The following is an 18,597-nucleotide window of genomic DNA, read 5'->3' on the forward strand; positions in this document are numbered from 1 at the left end:
ATCCAATTTCACGTCCCATTTCCATCTTAGAATAGCCTCAAGCTTTATAATTCTCTCATTAGTTTTCATATTTTGTTTTCAATATTGTTAAACATTTGGTTCTTAAACATTTGGTTATTTTATACATTCAAGCATTTGGTTACAATTTGTTCTTCTATACAAGTTATTCTCTATTAAGGTATTCTTATTTCTAGTTTGCAATTTACATTACTAATTTAGTTACCACATAGTTTACAATTAAGTACTTCATTTTACATTAGCATTATTCCTTTTACATGTTATATTATCAAATCCATATAAATCATACAACCATGTTTAGCATTTCTTATAATTTAGTTTGCAATTTACATTTTCGTATGAGTAGCTAATTCTCTTGGTCTAAGGGCTAGGGGAGCCATGCAATAATCAAATATGTAACATGATAAAATAAGTTAATAATAATATTGTTCATATTGCTTCTATCACATGCTTGTGCCACAATGTTTAATCTTTGTTTAGGGCCCTATTCAATTGATTAAGTTTGTTTATTCGTTCTATAAGTCGAGAGGCACGGAATTGAATTAGACTAAGCATGCATAGTAGGACGACCTAGTCATGGACGAGAGTTTCTCTAGGACCCGGTCTATGGTTGATGCTAATATCGTAAGATGGGTATCTTTAAGCCTAAGCAATTGACAATGTTGTTAGTACCAAGTTTATCATGATCATATGTTTATCTTTGCATGTGTGACCCGAACCCCTTAGACTCTCTTTTATTATATAATTTACATCATTATTGTCATTAATCATCAAACAACCAAACCAAACCAAATCGTAATTGACCTTGATAAAAATCTACCCATAGCAATTCACGAAGTAATTCCCGTTTCCTTGTGTTCGACCCCTATTGCTACATTAACTTGTTGTCTAGGGTAATTATCTTTGCATAGGTACGCGATAAGCCTATCAAATTTTGGCGCCGTTGCCGGGGAAACGGTTTTATTGCTTTTTGAATTGTCGATTTTTATCTTGTTTTTCTTTGTCTTGGGGAACACTTGTTCCTTAAGACCGTTACTTATCACTTCTCTAGAAATTGTTGTCTTATGCCCAGGTCCTCTCGTAGTGGAGAATTGCTTTCATCGGATTCCGAACCCGAGAAAACCTTTAGGAGAAGACGACGTTTTTGGAAGGAAGTTAAAGAAGCCACTTCTCCCATCCAAGTTGAAAGTGCTAGAAAGTCTTACTTAGACGATCTAGAGGCCCTTGAAGAGGAGGAGGTTTCAAGTTCATCATCTCCACCACCATCACCATCTACTACCAAAAAGATGGTGAAACTTTCCGATCATTCAAAGCCCACCGCGGCCATGCTTTCGGCCGGAATCACCACCACTCAAATCACCGCGCCGGAATTCGAGATCAAACCGGCTTTCATTAGCCTTGTGGAGAGGAAGCAATTTGGAGGAAGTCCTTTGGAGGATCCCAATTTGCATGTTCAAAACTTTTGTGACTATTGCTCCATGATCCGTCAAACGGGTGTCACCCAAGCCCAAATAAGGGAAATACTTTTCCCTTTCTCTTTGAAGGACAAGGCCAAGCTTTGGATCAATAGCCTTGACCGCACCGCCATGGGAATCACCAATTGGGAGACATTGGCTCTTGCTTTTTACCAAAAGTTTTTTCCACCGGAGAAAACTCAAACTTTGAGGAGTCAAATCACCGGATTCCGTCAACAAGCTCTTGAGAGCTTATATGAAGCTTGGGAGAGGTACAAAGAGCTTCAAAGGCAATGCCCACATCATGGGCTAGATGATTGGTTTCTAGCAATAACATTCTACAATGGATGTTGTGCCGAGTCCCGAAGGATTCTTGATTCCGCCAACAATGGGCGGTTTGATCAAATTGACACCGACCTTGCTCATGCCACGATCGAATCTATGGCGGTCCATGATGCGCAATATGTCAATTCCCGAGTTGTGCCATCTAAAGGTAAAGAAGAATCCTCTAACAATTCTGTTTTGCTAGCTCAAATTGCCTTGCTTCAACAACAATTGGCGGAAAAAGATGCTAAAGATTCCATCCAACAACTCAATGTTGTATCTTCAACAAGCCAAATCATCGTTTGTGATGGATGTGGAGGTGCGGGTCATTATGCCGCTCATTGCCGAGCCCCCATCGAAGAGGTAAACGCTTTTCAAGCTCTAAGACAAAGTTTATATCCACCGGGTACATTTTCCAACACTTATAACCCAAATACAAAGTTTCACCCGAACTTGTCTTACAATAGCAACAATGTGCTTAACCCTCAACCCCCACCACAACAAAATGCCTATGTCCCTCAACAACAAAAGTATATCCCTCCACCGGGTTATCAAAATCAACAAAGGCCCCCACAAAACAATTACCAACAAAATCCACCACAAAATGGCCAACAAAACAATCAAGGAGTTGGTAAGCTCGAGGGCATGATAATCCAAATGTAAAGGGAATTGTTGGCTCAAATTCAAAAGAATGACCAAGCTCATAGTGCCGCGGTCAAGATGTTGGAACAACAAGTGGCTCAACTAGCCGCTTCTAGCTCTCAAAGGAAGAATGGTCAACTACCTCCCCAAGGTGAGCAACCACATGAAACCGTTAATTCTATTTCCTTGAGAAGTGGTTCAAGCTATGATGGGCCATCCATGACTTTGGATGAAGAGGTGGTTGTTAAAAAGGCTAAGCTTGGGGGAAATGACAAAAGGAGGGCTAGTGAAGAGCCTATTGTTAAAGATCGTGTGCCATTTCCTCACCGATTATTGATGCTAAAGAGGAAGAGTAAGCTTGATGCCAAAGATGTTGAGTCTCCTATGCCCAAAGAAAGTGATGAGGTAATTGTTGAAGAAGTCTCTCCTAATGCTAAGGAGAGTGATGCCGTTCCAACAAAGGTGAGTGTTTCCAATGAGGATGAGAAAGTGAAAGATGTGGAGGATGCTCTTCCCAAAGAAGTTGTTCAAGTACCATTTCCCCATCTTCTAGCAAAGCACAAGGAGGAAGGTAAGTTTGCTAAATTTTTGGAAGTTTGTAAGAATTTGCAAGTCACCATCCCGTTTATGGAATTGATTACCCAAGTCCCTTCTTATGCAAAGTTTATGAAGGAAATCCTCTCAAAGAAGCGATCCTTCAATGAGGTTGAGACCATTGCTTTCACCGAAGAGTGTAGTGCACTCTTACAAAACAAGTCTCCCCCGAAACTTAAGGACCCCGGTAGCTATTATATTCCTTGCACTATAGGCAAATATACCATTGATAAGGCCCTTTGCGACCTAGGTGCTAGTGTAAGTGTCATGCCTTACTCTCTTTATGAAAAACTTAACATGGGTGCTTTAAAATGCACAAGTATTACATTGCAAATGGCGGACCGTTCTTTAAAGCGACCCCTAGGTGTCTTAGAAGATGTTCCCGTCAAAGTTGGCAAGTTTTTCATACCCGTTGACTTCCTCATACTTGACATGGCCGAGGAGTCACAAACCCCAATTATATTGGGTAGGCCATTTTTACGCACCGCGGGTGCGTTAATTGATGTGAAAAATGGGAGGTTGACGTTGGAAGTAGGTGATGACCGGGTTTCTTTTAGCAAAAACAACACCATTAGAAGCCCAATGTTACAAGAGTCTTGTTATTTACTTAGCACTGTGGACTCTTCTTATGCCTCTACTACGCTTGGATCCTCACTAACGGGTCCGTTGGAGGACGAAATGGGTGTTGTTTGTTTTGTAGGTGACAAGGGCACTAATGCTAAGAGTGTCAAAAAGAAGAAAGGGAAATTTTATTTGAAAAATTTCAAATGGTTGCGGAATGCTAAAGGAGCTATGACATGGAGCTTGGTTGGTGGCGAGCTCAATGACAAAACTTGAATCAAATAGCTTCTTACGTCGTGCGGGACGTTAAACCAGCGCTTCTTGGGAGGCAACCCAAGCTTTTTATTTGTTTTTATTTATTTCCTGCAATTTATTGTTTTTTGTAGATTAGTAATAAAATACTCGACTTGTTAATGTTTCTCTTTGTGCTTTTTAGGTGAAAATGGAGAAAAGTGAACTTGGCACGCTTCCCCATGCAAGAACCCCGTTCGGGGACGTGGTTTTCGAAAAACGAGAAGGAGTTCAAACAAATGCGGAAAAGAGTAAAAAATCTGAAGAGGAGGTCAACCCCGATCGGGGTTGGGTGGCCCCGATCGGGGTCGTGGTTCTGTGACTTCTTGGCCTTTGTTCTATACGGGTAAAAAAAAGGGGTGGATTTCTTTCTATCATTCAAACATACCCGACGGTTCTCATTTCCTCCTTTCTCTCTCGTTTCTTCACATTTCTTCACTAAAGTCACAAAGAAACATTTTCATCCCCCCGAATTCATGCTAGCTGGGGGGAGATATTGCATTTGCATATAGTATAGTTTGCATGTAGTGTAGAAATTTTGAAAATTTTTGGGAGAAATTTTTGCTTTATGCTTGCTTGTAGCCTACTTTCCTCTTTGCTTATCCTAAAAATGGCTTGTTGCTAATGATTTATTCTTTCATGTTGGGATATTAGCTACATGGGGATGTCTTGACATAGTAGGTGGGAGATGGAGAATGAACCAAATAGGCTTGATCTTGACTATTGGCAAGCTACAAGATGGTAAGGTAGAGCCTCTTTTTGACCGATGCATCCATATCCGGTCTCTCTTAGGTGAGTATAGGTCTCCTTATGATGTGTGTTACATCAAAACGCACAAGTATGGTCTTCATGTCATCTCTTGGTAAGCATGCATTCACTTGTTATAGCATTTTGGAGCCATTCACATGAATATAATTGCCTTCTTGACCCCTTCACAAACAATTTTCCCTAGCTACATTATAACTTGCCTACCTTGTTGAGCTAGTATCTTGTTTGGTCTTGTTTGGGTGCTCAATTGGGATTTGTTACAAGGTTAGAAAATCATGTGAGCTTGGTCTTAATGCTCAAGAAAGAAGAAAAAAAAGAAATGAAATGAAAAATTTGAAATGAGAATGAAAGAAAATGATGAAAAAAATGAAATTGGAAAAAGATATGAAAAAGCATGAAAATGAAAGAAGGAGTATGAATTGAAAAGAAAGAAAAAAGAAGAAGAAAAGATGTGAGAAATTCTCAAGCATTATTCATATATTTTGGGGGATTTTCTCATGGTTTGAATTGCAAAATTGGGTTGGAATTGGGATTGAGCACCTTTACAATTTGGTAGTTGCTAGCTTGACTTAGCTCCACATTACCATAATTCGTTTGTTCCCCCTTCTTACCCATGTTTATTTGCCTTCTTCCTACTCATTTGGCTTCTCTATCATGCTTACATTTGAGTGTTTTGGCTTGCTAGTTTTGATTGTTTACCATATTAGATTGCGGGCACATTATTATAGGTCGAGGATAGTTGAGTGTTTTGCACAAAATTGTCCTTTCACATAAAAAGAGTTTTGAGTGCCCCGTGAGAGTCCATAAGTCAAAAGATCATGCAAGAGCTCAAAGGTTCATTCAAAGTTTCCTATGCTACGCCGTCATGTAAATCTCAACCATGCTTTGCTCTATTCCTTGCCCATGTTGTTTCGGGTTTCTAAATCATTATGCTTAGCTTGTTTAGGATATTGCATTTGATGGGATTTGGTTTCTTGCTTGAGGACAAGCAAGGGTTTAGCTTGGGGGAGTTTGATAAGTGCATATTTTATATACTTGTACCCCTCATTTTAGCTCGGTTTCTATTGTTCGTCATACTTTAATTAGTATATTTTTTGAGCTAATCTTGTGTTCTAGGTGCATTGTTGTGTTTGTTACGGTTTTGTAGGAATCTAAGCATTTAGAGGCTTTTTCCTACCATTTTATTCACCAAGTTCACTAAGCTAAACAAGGCCTAACATTGGACTAGCATGGGAGTGTTTGGATGGGTGTTTGCATGAAGATTTGTTGGATTGAAGTGAGAATTGCAAATGTTGCCAACAATCAAAGTCAAGCCCAACTTCAAAGTCCAAGTCAAGGTGGAAAAGATAGGATTCCAAGCTACCTAGGATGCCACGAATTAAGGTCTTAACCGGGTGATTAATCGCACAATTAATCACCAACATTGGATACCATTTGCAATTAAGAGAGGAATTAAGAGAAATAACACGGAGACACACGACCCGATCGGGGGCCATGCAACCCCGATCGGGGCCATAGTCATCTTCAATGCTTACGTTTTGCTTTCCTCTCCTATAAATAGGAGAGGTATTCCGAAGCTTTGGGCATCCAATTTCACGTCCCATTTCCATCTTAGAATAGCCTCAAGCTTTATAATTCTCTCATTAGTTTTCATATTTTGTTTTCAATATTGTTAAACATTTGGTTCTTAAACATTTGGTTATTTTATACATTCAAGCATTTGGTTACAATTTGTTCTTCTATACAAGTTATTCTCTATTAAGGTATTCTTATTTCTAGTTTGCAATTTACATTACTAATTTAGTTACCACATAGTTTACAATTAAGTACTTCATTTTACATTAGCATTATTCCTTTTACATGTTATATTATCAAATCCATATAAATCATACAACCATGTTTAGCATTTCTTATAATTTAGTTTGCAATTTACATTTTAGTATGAGTAGCTAATTCTCTTGGTCTAAGGGCTAGGGGAGCCATGCAATAATCAAATATGTAACATGATAAAATAAGTTAATAATAATATTGTTCATATTGCTTCTATCACATGCTTGTGCCACAATGTTTAATCTTTGTTTAGGGCCCTATTCAATTGATTAAGTTTGTTTATTCGTTCTATAAGTCGAGAGGCACGGAATTGAATTAGACTAAGCATGCATAGTAGGACGACCTAGTCATGGACGAGAGTTTCTCTAGGACCCGGTCTATGGTTGATGCTAATATCGTAAGATGGGTATCTTTAAGCCTAAGCAATTGACAATGTTGTTAGTACCAAGTTTATCATGATCATATGTTTATCTTTGCATGTGTGACCCGAACCCCTTAGACTCTCTTTTATTATATAATTTACATCATTATTGTTATTAATCATCAAACAACCAAACCAAACCAAATCGTAATTGACCTTGATAAAAATCTACCCATAGCAATTCACGAAGTAATTCCCGTTTCCTTGTGTTCGACCCCGATTGCTACATTAACTTGTTGTCTAGGGTAATTATCTTTGCATAGGTACGCGATAAGCCTATCAAGACCACTTTGGACCGGACCTGTCTGAGGATATCCTCCGGAGAATGGGGCTGCACAAAGATAAAACCGTTGCTAACTTGCATCCCAAGGCCCTAACCCACGACCGCAGGACGTCGCCGAATGATCTCATGGATCAGCAGCTGAAGAGCTTGAATGTGGTGGAGGCCCAGGCAAAGGTTGTTAGTAACATGCCGCGCCACACGCGAAAAACAAAGTCTTCGGCGGCGATGGCGTCGACCTCAGTTCCACCTCCCATTCCCCCTGTTCAGAAGGCAACGGTGGAGATCGTTGATATCACCAATGGGGAGGACTCTGATGAAGAGGGGTCTCCCCTTGTCCGTAAGAGAAAGGGGACAGCCTCTACCGCTGTCGTTGCTTCTGCTGCTGGCGAGGAAACGCGTCCTTCGGCCAAGAAGGCCAAGCATGGTACTGATCTATTCTGTGGCTCAGATTTAGCTAGTTCGTTAGGCGCTGCTGATGACGGGCTCTCTGGCATGTCTATGCATGTTGATACTGATGCTCTCGTTAAATTTTGCAGATCAGCCGCTGTCGGCCGTCGCTCTTAATGAGCAGCAAGTGGAGGAGAAAGCCGCGCAGGCTGGTGATCATAACGTCACCATTGACCCTTCATCCCAGAAGGTTTCCCCCTCCCGACTGCAGGCTGGTGATCGAAACGTCACCACCGACTCTTCATCCCAGAAGGCTTCCCCCTCCCAGCTTGTAGCGGAAAGCGCGAGGTTGATCGAGGAGCTGGCGCGATGGAACGAGCTAACTGGTGCTCGTATTATAGAGCAGGAGAAGGCCGTGGCTCAGTCCGCTCTTGAGTTAAATGTCACTAAGAAGGTGGCCACGAAGGCGAGGCTGGATCTCCTCAATGAGCAGAGGCTTAGGGGAGATGCTGAGAAAGCGCTCTTGGCTGAGAGAAAACTCAGGGAGGACGCTGAAAAGGAGGTCCTTGCTGAGAGAGCCAAGGCCGAGGCTGCTGCGGCCGAAGTTGCAAAGCTGCTAGAGAAGTGTGACCTTGTTCAGAGGCATGCCGACCTTTATCTCCAGCAGAGGAATGAATTTAGGGGCAAATTTCAGATCCAGGGGAAGGTGATTCGGAGCAAGGAGGCCATTATTAGACAAAAGGAGGACGACATCGAGATGCTCCAAACCGTCATGCTCCCTAATATGTGCACCGAATTCCGGGATCTGGCCGAAGAAGCTGCCAGGGAAGTGATTGAGGAGCTCTTGCCCCTTGCTGGTTCCTTTCCGTGGGGCAAATTTGACGAGCTGTTTGACGATAAGCTCGAAGCTAAGGAGAAAGCCGTGGAGGAGAAGGCCAAGGAGGTGGTGAGGGTGAAGATAGAGAAAGAGGCGGCCGCGGAGAGTGCAGCCCTTGCTGAGAAGGCTAAGGCGGCCAGGGAGGAAGCCGAGTGGGCAAGGGCAGCTGAGGTTGCCGAGGCTAAGGCTGAGGCTGCTGAAGCTGAGGCTGCGAAGAACGCTGCTGGGTTGCCCATCGAAGAAGATGCTGCTACCGCTGCTGATGGCAAGCAGCAACAGGCATAGGGAGACGGGCGGTCGTCACCGGGCTCACCCGACGTCTCGGATAGCTTCAGCTGTTCGGGAGCCAATTATTAAGCCTTCCCTCCCTGCCATCTTTTGGCGCTTTAAATGACATATTTGTAACTTTTTGCTTTTCTTTCCCTGTATTTTGTACAACTTTGGTAGGTTGTGTTTTGGCTTATCCCCATGGGGACGGCCGTCGTCTGTATTCTCCTCACTTGTAACTTTGTTACCATTTTTAATAAGAGTTCGTTTCTTTTGCCTTCGGCTTGGCCGAGGTCTTTACCTTACTTTGAGTTTCCTTGCGCTAATAGTTGAGCGTATCAACTGTACTTAGCGTCTTCACTTTGCCTCTGGCTTGGCCGAGGTCTTTACCTCACTTTGAGTTTCCTTGCGCTAATAGTTGAGCGTATCAACTGTACTTAGCGTCTTCACTTTGCCCCTGGCTTGGCCGGGGTCTTTTTTTTTTGTTTCCGCCTCGGCCTGGCTGAGGCAGTTTAGAGTGCGCGTCCCAATTGCGTTTAACCGCTTTTAAGGCGTTTTGATCGTTTCTGCGAGTATCTACTGCGCTGGCCGTAACCGACGCGGCGTCTACTTCCTGAGGGTGATTGCCGCTCTTGTCGTTGTGACAGTGTGAGCCAGCGTCTACTTATTGGTAATGACGGCCACTCTTGTCGATGTAACAGTGTGAGCTGGCGTCTTATTTCTTGATGACGGCCGTGGCGTCTACCACTTGGAGTGACTGCGACGGCGTCAAACCTCTTGGGGTGACTGCCGTGGCGTCTACTACTTGGGGTGACTGCGACGGTGCCTGCTTCTTTATGGAGACTATCGCTCTTGTCGGTGTGACAGTGTGAGCTGGCATCAATTTCTTGATGACGGCCGTGGCGTCTACCACTTGGAGTGACTGCGACGGCGTCAAACCTCTTGGGGTGACTGCCGTGGCGTCTACTACTTGGGGTGACTGCGACGGTGCCTGCTTCTTTATGGAGACTACCGCTCTTGTCGGTGTGACAGTGTGAGCTGGCATCTATTTCTTGATGACGGCCGTGGCGTCTACCACTTGGAGTGACTGCGACGGCGTCAAACCTCTTGGGGTGACTGCCGTGGCGTCTACTACTTGGGGTGACTGCGACGGTGCCCGCTTCTTTATGGAGACTACCGCTCTTGTCGGTGTGACAGTGTGAGCTGGCATCTATTTCTTGATGATGGCCGTGGCGTCTACCACTTGGAGTGACTACGACGGCGTCAAACCTCTTGGGGTGACTGCCGTGGCGTCTACTACTTGGGGTGACTACGACGGTGCCTGCTTCTTTATAGAGACTACCGCTCTTGTCGGTGTGACAGTGTGAGCCGGCATCTTCTTTCTGTAAATGACTGATGGGGAAAAAATGGATACTTTGATGGAAGACTTGGACGATTTTTCATTAGGTATAAACATGCGTTGGGGTGCCCACAGCTATCTCGGACACCTCAGCCGCTATACAAAGTTTTCCCGAGATTACCAGCGTCCTAATGGCTCATCAAAGGCACACCTTCCCAGTCAGCCGCTAGTTGCATCCATGAGGTCGCCCTCCTGTTGTAAGGATGGACTTTTTCCTTTCTCTGACTTCTTTGCCACTCGAGGGATTGCATGTTGCATCCTCCGCGCTATCCGGACGTTGACCACCTCGTCCTTTTCGTCCTTGGAGACGAGCTTATGCGCTTCCCCCCGGTCCGAGACGTACATCAGTGTTAGGGCCCGGATGGACATCACTGCGTCGGCCTCGCTCAGAGTGACTCGGCCTATGAGAACGTTATAGGCGGATGAGCCGTCGATGACCACGAACTCGGCTAGGACATTCTTAGCCGCATTCCCTTCGCCGAGCATCATAGGCAGTCTGATTGACCCCAGTGGTACCAGGCCGGCCCCAGAGAAGCTGTATAGTGGATTGGTGCAGGGGCTTAAGTCCTTGACTCTCAGACCGAGGCTGAGGAAGCACTTGATCGAAGCCATTTGGTGTTCACAATTAAGCATATGTGGTCGTTGGTCAATGGTCGATACAAAACACAATTTATACTTCACAAACAACTCTATAATTAGTAAAGAGGCAAGTAAAGGTCGGATCCCAAGGGACGGGTATTGAAATGAAGATTCTATTGTAACTAGTGGTGTCTAGGGGTGTCACAAATTGGGTTGATGTAGAAGGTTACTAAACTAAAATAGCAATGAAAATAAACTAACAAGGTAAATGAAATAAGGGTGTAAACAATTGATTAAAAGCACTAGGGTGTCATGGGTTCATAGGGGAATCATGGGATATGATCATACAAACATGTTCTCAAATTATAAGCAAGCAATTATTGTTGTGATGGATTGAGTTGGGTTATATCTTACAATCCTAGGAAAGTTTGGGTCCCGGAGCCGAATCTCTTGGATTGTACAACACCTACAAGTCGACTTAATCTTCCCTACTTAACACATGCATGGTCTAACAAGACTCGAGTTGGGTTATGTCTTACAAGTCAAGTTGAAAGGATAGAAGATGATAGTAAATGCAAGGATTCATAGGCTTAGCATTTCATCAAATATAACATGTGCATGTATTAAGATCAAAACAAGCAAGCAAATAAGATATGAAAGCATATTAATTTAAGCATGAATCATTCCCCATGTTGGTTTCCCCTAATCACCCATTAAACCCTAGCTAAGAGACTACTCACTCATTATCATATTGATCATGCTAGAGAGGTTGTCAATCATACTAACATAATGAAACATGATGAATAAATGAAATTAATTAGCAATAATTAAAAAGGGATTAAGAGATTATACCTACTAATGATTCCAAAATAATAATGCAAAGAATAATAGAAGAACTTGATGATTGATGGAAGGTTGTCAATCTCCCAATAAACCCAATAATCTTCTAATTACCCAAAATAAATGAAGAACAAGAGAGAGAATTAAAGAACTAAAACTTGGATTAAAACTTGATTAATATTTGATTACAATATTGAAGAGAGATTTGATTGATATTAACTACTCTAATTATTGATAAGAAGAACATGCTCCTCTAATTAGACTAATGGGGTATTTATAGTGAAAATTAGGGAGGATGCATTAGGGTTAACTAAGGGCTAAACTAGTAATTACACTTTTTAAGTTGAGCAAGGAGCCTCCGGGATTATCCGAGAGAAGGGCTTCTCCATTTCGTAGCTTGAAGAACGAAATCGTGGCTTGTCTTTGTGATCCGTGCGGTCGGGAGTCGGACGGCCGGATCTGGGATGGACGATCCGAGCGGATCAAGGAACAAGACGCTCGGACTGGGCATGAGGAATCCGAGCGGATTCCTGGTGAGGACGCTCGGACTGGCGAGGACGGACGGATTCTCTACAATCCGTTCGGATTGTAGTTCAAAGAACTTTCCTTCTTCTTTTTCTTCCCTTTTCTTCACGAATTCCTTGGGGATTTCCTTGGGGACTCAAGGATCCTTTTCTCAACAATGCTCTTCTACTATGTTATGTACAAAGGCCTTCTAGTCTTGTCTCTCCTTGATGCTTGGTCATTGAATATGATCAATTTAGCCTTGTTTTGGCATGAAAATGCAAGATTCTTACTCCTTTCCTACCAAGGGATCAAAATCTCAAAGAATATGCAAAACAAAGAACTAAAGATAAGAAATGACCCAAATAGGCACTAAAAAGCATGGAAACAATGGTAATTCGGGGCTAAATATGCGCCAATTATGGTCGCATCAAATATCCCCAAACCGAACCTTTGCTCGTCCCGAGCAAAGAGGTGACAAAGACTAGGACCAATACTAACCTAACCTAATAATAATAGCCGATATGAGACAATTAGCGGGTCTCACTCCGCCCCTTCAACTCACAACAAGACAACCATGAGGTAAGATGCCTTCTTGCAAGGCAAGGTGGGTCTTGCCAAAATGGCGACACATCCAAACATTAAGCACACAAAATCAAGTAATGGATGCATCTACAAAAGAATAGCCACTTTCCTCATCTAAGTGGCGGAAATTATCTACAAGGGAAGCAATTCGAGGGTACACAATCCTTCATAGATGCAATTTGTTCAAACTACTAAGCCTAGAAGGATACCAATAAATCACCTCCAAAATGTGTCAAGCTAGGGTACCTTTGTCCTCAATCGTTAAATGCTTTTGTCAAGAGTAGACTCCCTATGGTGTTAGAAACACTGGAGGATCGCGGAATTCCCCCTCTTGCCTAGACAAGAAGAAGGGTCGTCCCCTCTCTACCATGCACAAAAATGGATATGATGGATAAAGGGATCGATAGATATTTGAGTTTCACTTTGGGAGTTTGCTTTCATTTTTGTTTTTCCCCCCAATTTCTTGTGGCTTTTGACATTTGAGAACACTTTCTTTGCCATTCTTTTTTATTTTTGGCATTTCAATACTTGACAACTTTTTGCATTTTTTTTGAACATTTTCAAAGTTACCCCAATTAGTAACGAGGGTGCCTTGTATTTGAAGCTTTAGGAGTCTATTTTTGCTCCTCTTTTCATTTGATGCATTTTTGCAAACTTTCTTTCATTTTTCATTTCATTGAACTCAAATTGATTTCTTTTTGTGCCCATTCCCTTTGATGACAAAAATATGGTAGAACATGGATGAATGATAGAAGTATGCATGGTTTCAAGGGTCACCTTGGAATAAACGGTAGCCAAGGAGTTATCACACCACAAGGTACTCTTGACTAGGCCTTAAACCATGGGTCAAAGGATACTAGCATGACACATCCTAGGGTGTTTTACAAGCATTCTAACAAGCAAAGTCTTAAGAATAAAAAGCATCTACTAGGGCCTATATACACTTGTCAAGCTTCCCAAGTAGACGGTTTCGCAAAAATTTTCTAACATGCAACTACATGCCATGATGCAACTAACATATAAACATCCTAATGCAAATGATTCTACCAACTAATATGCCAAATAATTCTAAATGCAATCCTAAGTTCACATTGTTTTTACCGCATCAATCAAAATAAAGCCACATAGTCATTAACATAAAGAGGAAAAAGGAGATTGGAAAGATCATACCATGCGGTCTTCAATATCCTCATGTCTCGGATGTGGCGTAGTCAATCAAAGTGAACAAGGATGAACAAACACAATATATACAAGACAATATATACAAAGGAAATGAACTTGTTTTTGGTTTTTCAATTTTTAAATTTTTATGATTTTTTTGAAATTTTTCAATTTTTATGGTTTTTGAATAAAAGTTAAGTGTTAGAATTCCCATCCCCACACTAATATGGGCATTGTCCTCAATGGCCAAAATGATGGAAATTATGCAAAGATGATGCATGATTTCTATACTAAATGCAATTCTACACTAAGCTATACTACATGATGCATGGTTTTTGTTATGACGGAGAGGATAATTTAGATTACCTCCCGTTGCGTATGCATTAACTTCCCCAAACCAAGTAAGACACTATTGCTAATGTCAAAGCATGGGGGAGTTCATGCACATGCTATGCTATGCATGAAACTAGATTGTCATTTTGGATTTTGCAAAAATGGGAATAATAAGAGAACACCTCAAAGGAACCGAGGTGTGAGTCCTTTGATGTTGCTAGGACTAAACCAACAATGAGTCAAAGTTAAATAAAATACAAACAAACAAGATGCAAAGTTCTTTTCATGAAAAATAAAGATAAAGAGGAGAGATTAGAAAACTTCACTTGAACTAAGGTGGGTGCCTCTTGCCCGCTCCACCTAGTGATGAAGTAATCTCCTAGAAATCGGCATCATCTCCTTCAATATCGGTATCCCAAATATCCCTAGAAGCATCACTTAAACTTGGATCCATGAATTCATCTTCTTCACTCTCAAGCTTCACCGTATCACCTCCACAAGAGTCGCCGCTCTCCTCCCCTTTGCGACCGTTTGCCCCTTCATTGGCCTTGTCCGAGTTAGGAAAGAGCAACTCCATTTGAGCCCATGAAGGAAAAGCTCCTTCTTCACTTATCCGTCCCTTTTGAACCATGTCGTGGTATTGAGGGTAAAGAGCATAATAGTTGTCCACCTTGGTTTCATATTGACGGTAGTGCAAGTCTTGCAAGATTCCCGTGACAAAGTCGTCACGGGGGAGGATAAAGGGATTCGGATGGTTGTAAGGTTGGTAGGGAAAGGGGTAGGGAGGCACCTTTATCTTTTCACCTTGAGTTTGTTGTTCTTGTTGTTGTGGTGGGGGAGCTTGTGGGGGTGGAGCTTGCCTTTCTTGACTTTGGATGAGGTAAGAGGGTATTGGGGACAAGCTTCCTCTCCTTGGGGAGACTCGAGGTAGGTCGGCCATCGGAAGGTAGATAGGATCACTTCCTTTTGTCAACCATTTGATCCTTTTATCAACCCCCTCAAGGGTTATCCAATGGTGTTGGACAACAAGGAGGTCTTCATTAATTCTCATTCCTCCCGAGAGTGGAGTGTACTCATTGTTCTCATTGAACCTAGGATTAAAGTGCTTTGCAAGTCTTGTTATGAGTCCACCATTCACTATATGCTTCTTCCCATCATCATCACCATTTCGGAATTTCGCCCACTTTTCTAGCAAGACTAGCGGTGCATTGAGATGATACCCGTCTCTCCCTTGAATGTTTAGATAGGATTCCATGAACATGAGGTCCATTTGATTCACAATAGCCGGGTCTCGGCGGGCGAAGAGGGTACCCGAAAGAAATCGGTATGTGAGCCTCAAGATTGGGTTTTGGATGTGAAAAGCAAGACACTCTTTGGTAAGAATGAAGTCCCGGCCCGTCATGGCCCTCCACAAGGGTGCGACACTATACTTCTTGGGTCTTGATGTTCGGGTAGGCGAAACATCAAGACCGAACACACTCGCAAATTCCACAAGGGTCATTGTTCTAGAGACATTCTCCAACCTAAACTCTATGCTAATCACTTTGTTTGAAGTTGTAATCTTTAAGCAACTCAAGAATTCGAGCACAAGAGACCGATAGGTGGGTTCAAACATACGAAAGAGTGTTGAAAGACCAAAAACCTCAAATAAAGCCTCTACTTGGTGAAAGATTCCAAGTTTTCTCAAAGTATCATGACAAAGGAATTTAGTGGGAAGAATATTCTTACTTAAGAGTCGATGGAAGACCAATCGCTGCACATCATCAAGGAATTCCACATTCGAGAAGTCGTCGAGCCTTGTGAGGTCTACAATTTCTACATGCTCTCTTCTAATGGTGTTGAGATGTGAGGTAGAGGAACTTCCCACCATCCTAGGTCTTCTTGCATTTCTAAAGGAGGATCTTCTAGGTGCCATCCTTGAGTTCTTTTGATTTGGGTTATTTTGTTTGAAGATTTGCTAAGGTTGTTCTTTGTTGATTGAGAATTGGAAACCCTAGAAAATTTGGGGGTTTTTTGATCTTGAGGGTGAAGAGAGTGATTTGGATATGTATGGGAGTTACAAGGGGGTGAGTTTTATAGGGTGAGTGGAAGGAGTAGTGATGTGTCATTATATGGGTGGTGGGGTGTAATTTAATTGAGAAAAGTCGGGTCGAGAAACGGGCAGGGAGACGAGCGGATTCGAAGCTGAGACGCTCGGATTCTTCAGGGTCAGGACGGGCGTCTTCTTGAGAAGACGGGCGGATTTCGGTCAGGACGGACGGATTCTTGTCCAGAGATTTTTCTTTGTTTTTCTTCAGCTGCAAGACGGACGGATTGTTCACAAGACGGACGGATTCTGTGAGACGGGCGTCTTTCCAGGAATCCGCTCGGATTCTTCAACAGATCAAGAAATTTGCGGTTTCAGCTCGGCCCAAGACGGGCGTCTTCTCGGCGGGACGCTCGGATCCTCTCGGACAGACGGGCGGATTCTCGGAATCCGCTCGGATTGGTCCTTGTGTACACGGATTGATTCCATCCCATCCGTGCACCAACGCATTCCCTTATCATTCTTTCTTTCTTTCTTTCAAATCTTGTGTTCTTCATTGTGGGGGTACTACTAAGGCATGAATAGCCTAGGCAATTGCCATCCCCACACTAAGGTAAAGCACTACACATCAATTAAAATCATTAGTCCCTCCCTCACTTCTCTCTTTTCATGACAATTATTTTGATCAAAGTAAATAAATCCAAAAATGACAAAAATGCAATACAAAAATTAAATGTAAGTTAGGGAGTTAGAAATATTTACAAGTGGTGGTTTAGGGAGGACTCCACCAAACTCTCATTCTTGATGAGATGTCAAGGGGGCATGTTCAAGGTGTTGTTGATGTTGCTCAACACCTCGAAGAAGTAATTAAAAGCTTGTTCATTGTTGTGGTAGAGGTTCTCAATAGACCGTGGCCCTTGTTGTTGATCATGATCGATGGCATGCCCAATGTAGGGATTAAAGATCCCTTCAAATTCGTCGTCCCAAAGACCACAAACTTCATTGAGTTGATCATTGAAAATCTCTTGCTTGGATGGAGACAACTCTCCCAATTTCTTCTCTTGGCCAATGAGGCCATCTTCTTCTTCCTTGGTTGATTTTGATGAGCTTTGCAAGCTCTCCTTTTCACAATTCACTTGCTCTTTGAATGGAGCATCTTCAACTTTCTTTCTCCATTGGAGTTCCGATTTCTTCTTTTCATCTTTTCGGCTATAATGATCAATCATGAAACATGGCTCATGCAAACGAGGAGCTCTCATGGTCTTGTCAAGATTAAAAGTTATGCTTTCATCTCCCACTTCTAGAGTGAGCTCTCCATGTTTCACATCAATCACCGCACCCGCGGTGTGTAGGAAAGGTCTTCCTAAGATGATTGGAATGTTGGAATCTTCCTCCATATCAACTATGACAAAGTCCACCGGGATGAAAAACTTCCCAATTCGCACGGGGACATCTTCCCATATCCCTAATGGTGTCTTCGTCGATCTATCGGCCATTTGAAGAGTGATATTGGTACATTTAAGCTCTCCCATTCCCAACCTTTTACTTACCGAGTACGGCATGACACTCACACTAGCCCCTAGATCACATAAGGCTTTGTTGATCGTTGTGTCGCCAATGGTACACGGTATTGAGAAGCTTCCCGGATCCTTTAATTTTGGAGGTGAACTCCCTTGAAGAATTGCACTACTCACCTTGGTGAAGGCGATAGTCTCAAGTTTCCGGATTGACTTCTTCTTTGTGAGGATATCTTTCATGTACTTTGCATAGGCCGGAACGTGATTGATTAATTCCGTGAAAGGAATTGAGACTTCTAAGTTCTTCACAATTTCCATGAACTTTCCAAGTTGATCATCAAATTTAGGCTTGGCTTGACGACTTGGAAAAGGAAGTCTAATCACAATGGGCTCCTTTTCTTTGGCTTTGTCTTCATTTTTCTTTGAGCTTTCTTCTTTTGATGATTCCCCTTCTTTGGGACCTTGCACCACAACTTCATTCTCACTAGCTCTCACAACTTCAATCTCAACTTGCTCCTTCGGTGCTTCATATCTTGTACCACTTCTCAAGTGAATGGCACTAACCGTTTCATGTCTATGGGGATTACTTTGTGGTGGTAATTGCCCCTTTTGTCTTTGTGAGCTCGAAGATGCTAGTTGGGTCAATTGTGTTTCCAACATCTTGGTGTGAGCTAGAATGTTGTTGATGGTGGTATCCTTTGCTTGGCTATCTTTTTGCATTTGGGTGAAAAATTCTTGTTGATTTTTTTGCATTTGAAGGACCGCTTTTTGGACATCAAAACTTTGGTCATTGTGGTGATTGTATGGATTTTGATTTTGGTAACCTTGGTTTTGATTGAAAAAGGGTCTTTGATTTTGATTTCTCATGGGTGGTGGAGTGTATGTTGTTTGAGGGTTTTGGACATTTTGGCTTTTGTATGAGAGATTTGGATGGAA

The 18,597-nt window shown here is 42.4% G+C and overlaps 1 non-coding gene across 1 annotated transcript; it reads right to left on the minus strand.

Moving 5' to 3' along the window:
- Positions 1–1,676: 1,676 nt before the first annotated feature.
- On the minus strand, positions 1,677–1,783 carry LOC141593726 (small nucleolar RNA R71). Its single transcript, XR_012521795.1, has one exon. It is a non-coding gene; the product is annotated as a small nucleolar RNA R71 (small nucleolar RNA).
- Positions 1,784–18,597: the final 16,814 nt, after the last annotated feature.

This window comes from Silene latifolia, chromosome 7 (assembly GCF_048544455.1).
Source record: "Silene latifolia isolate original U9 population chromosome 7, ASM4854445v1, whole genome shotgun sequence".
In the NCBI taxonomy this organism is placed as follows: domain Eukaryota; kingdom Viridiplantae; phylum Streptophyta; class Magnoliopsida; order Caryophyllales; family Caryophyllaceae; genus Silene; species Silene latifolia.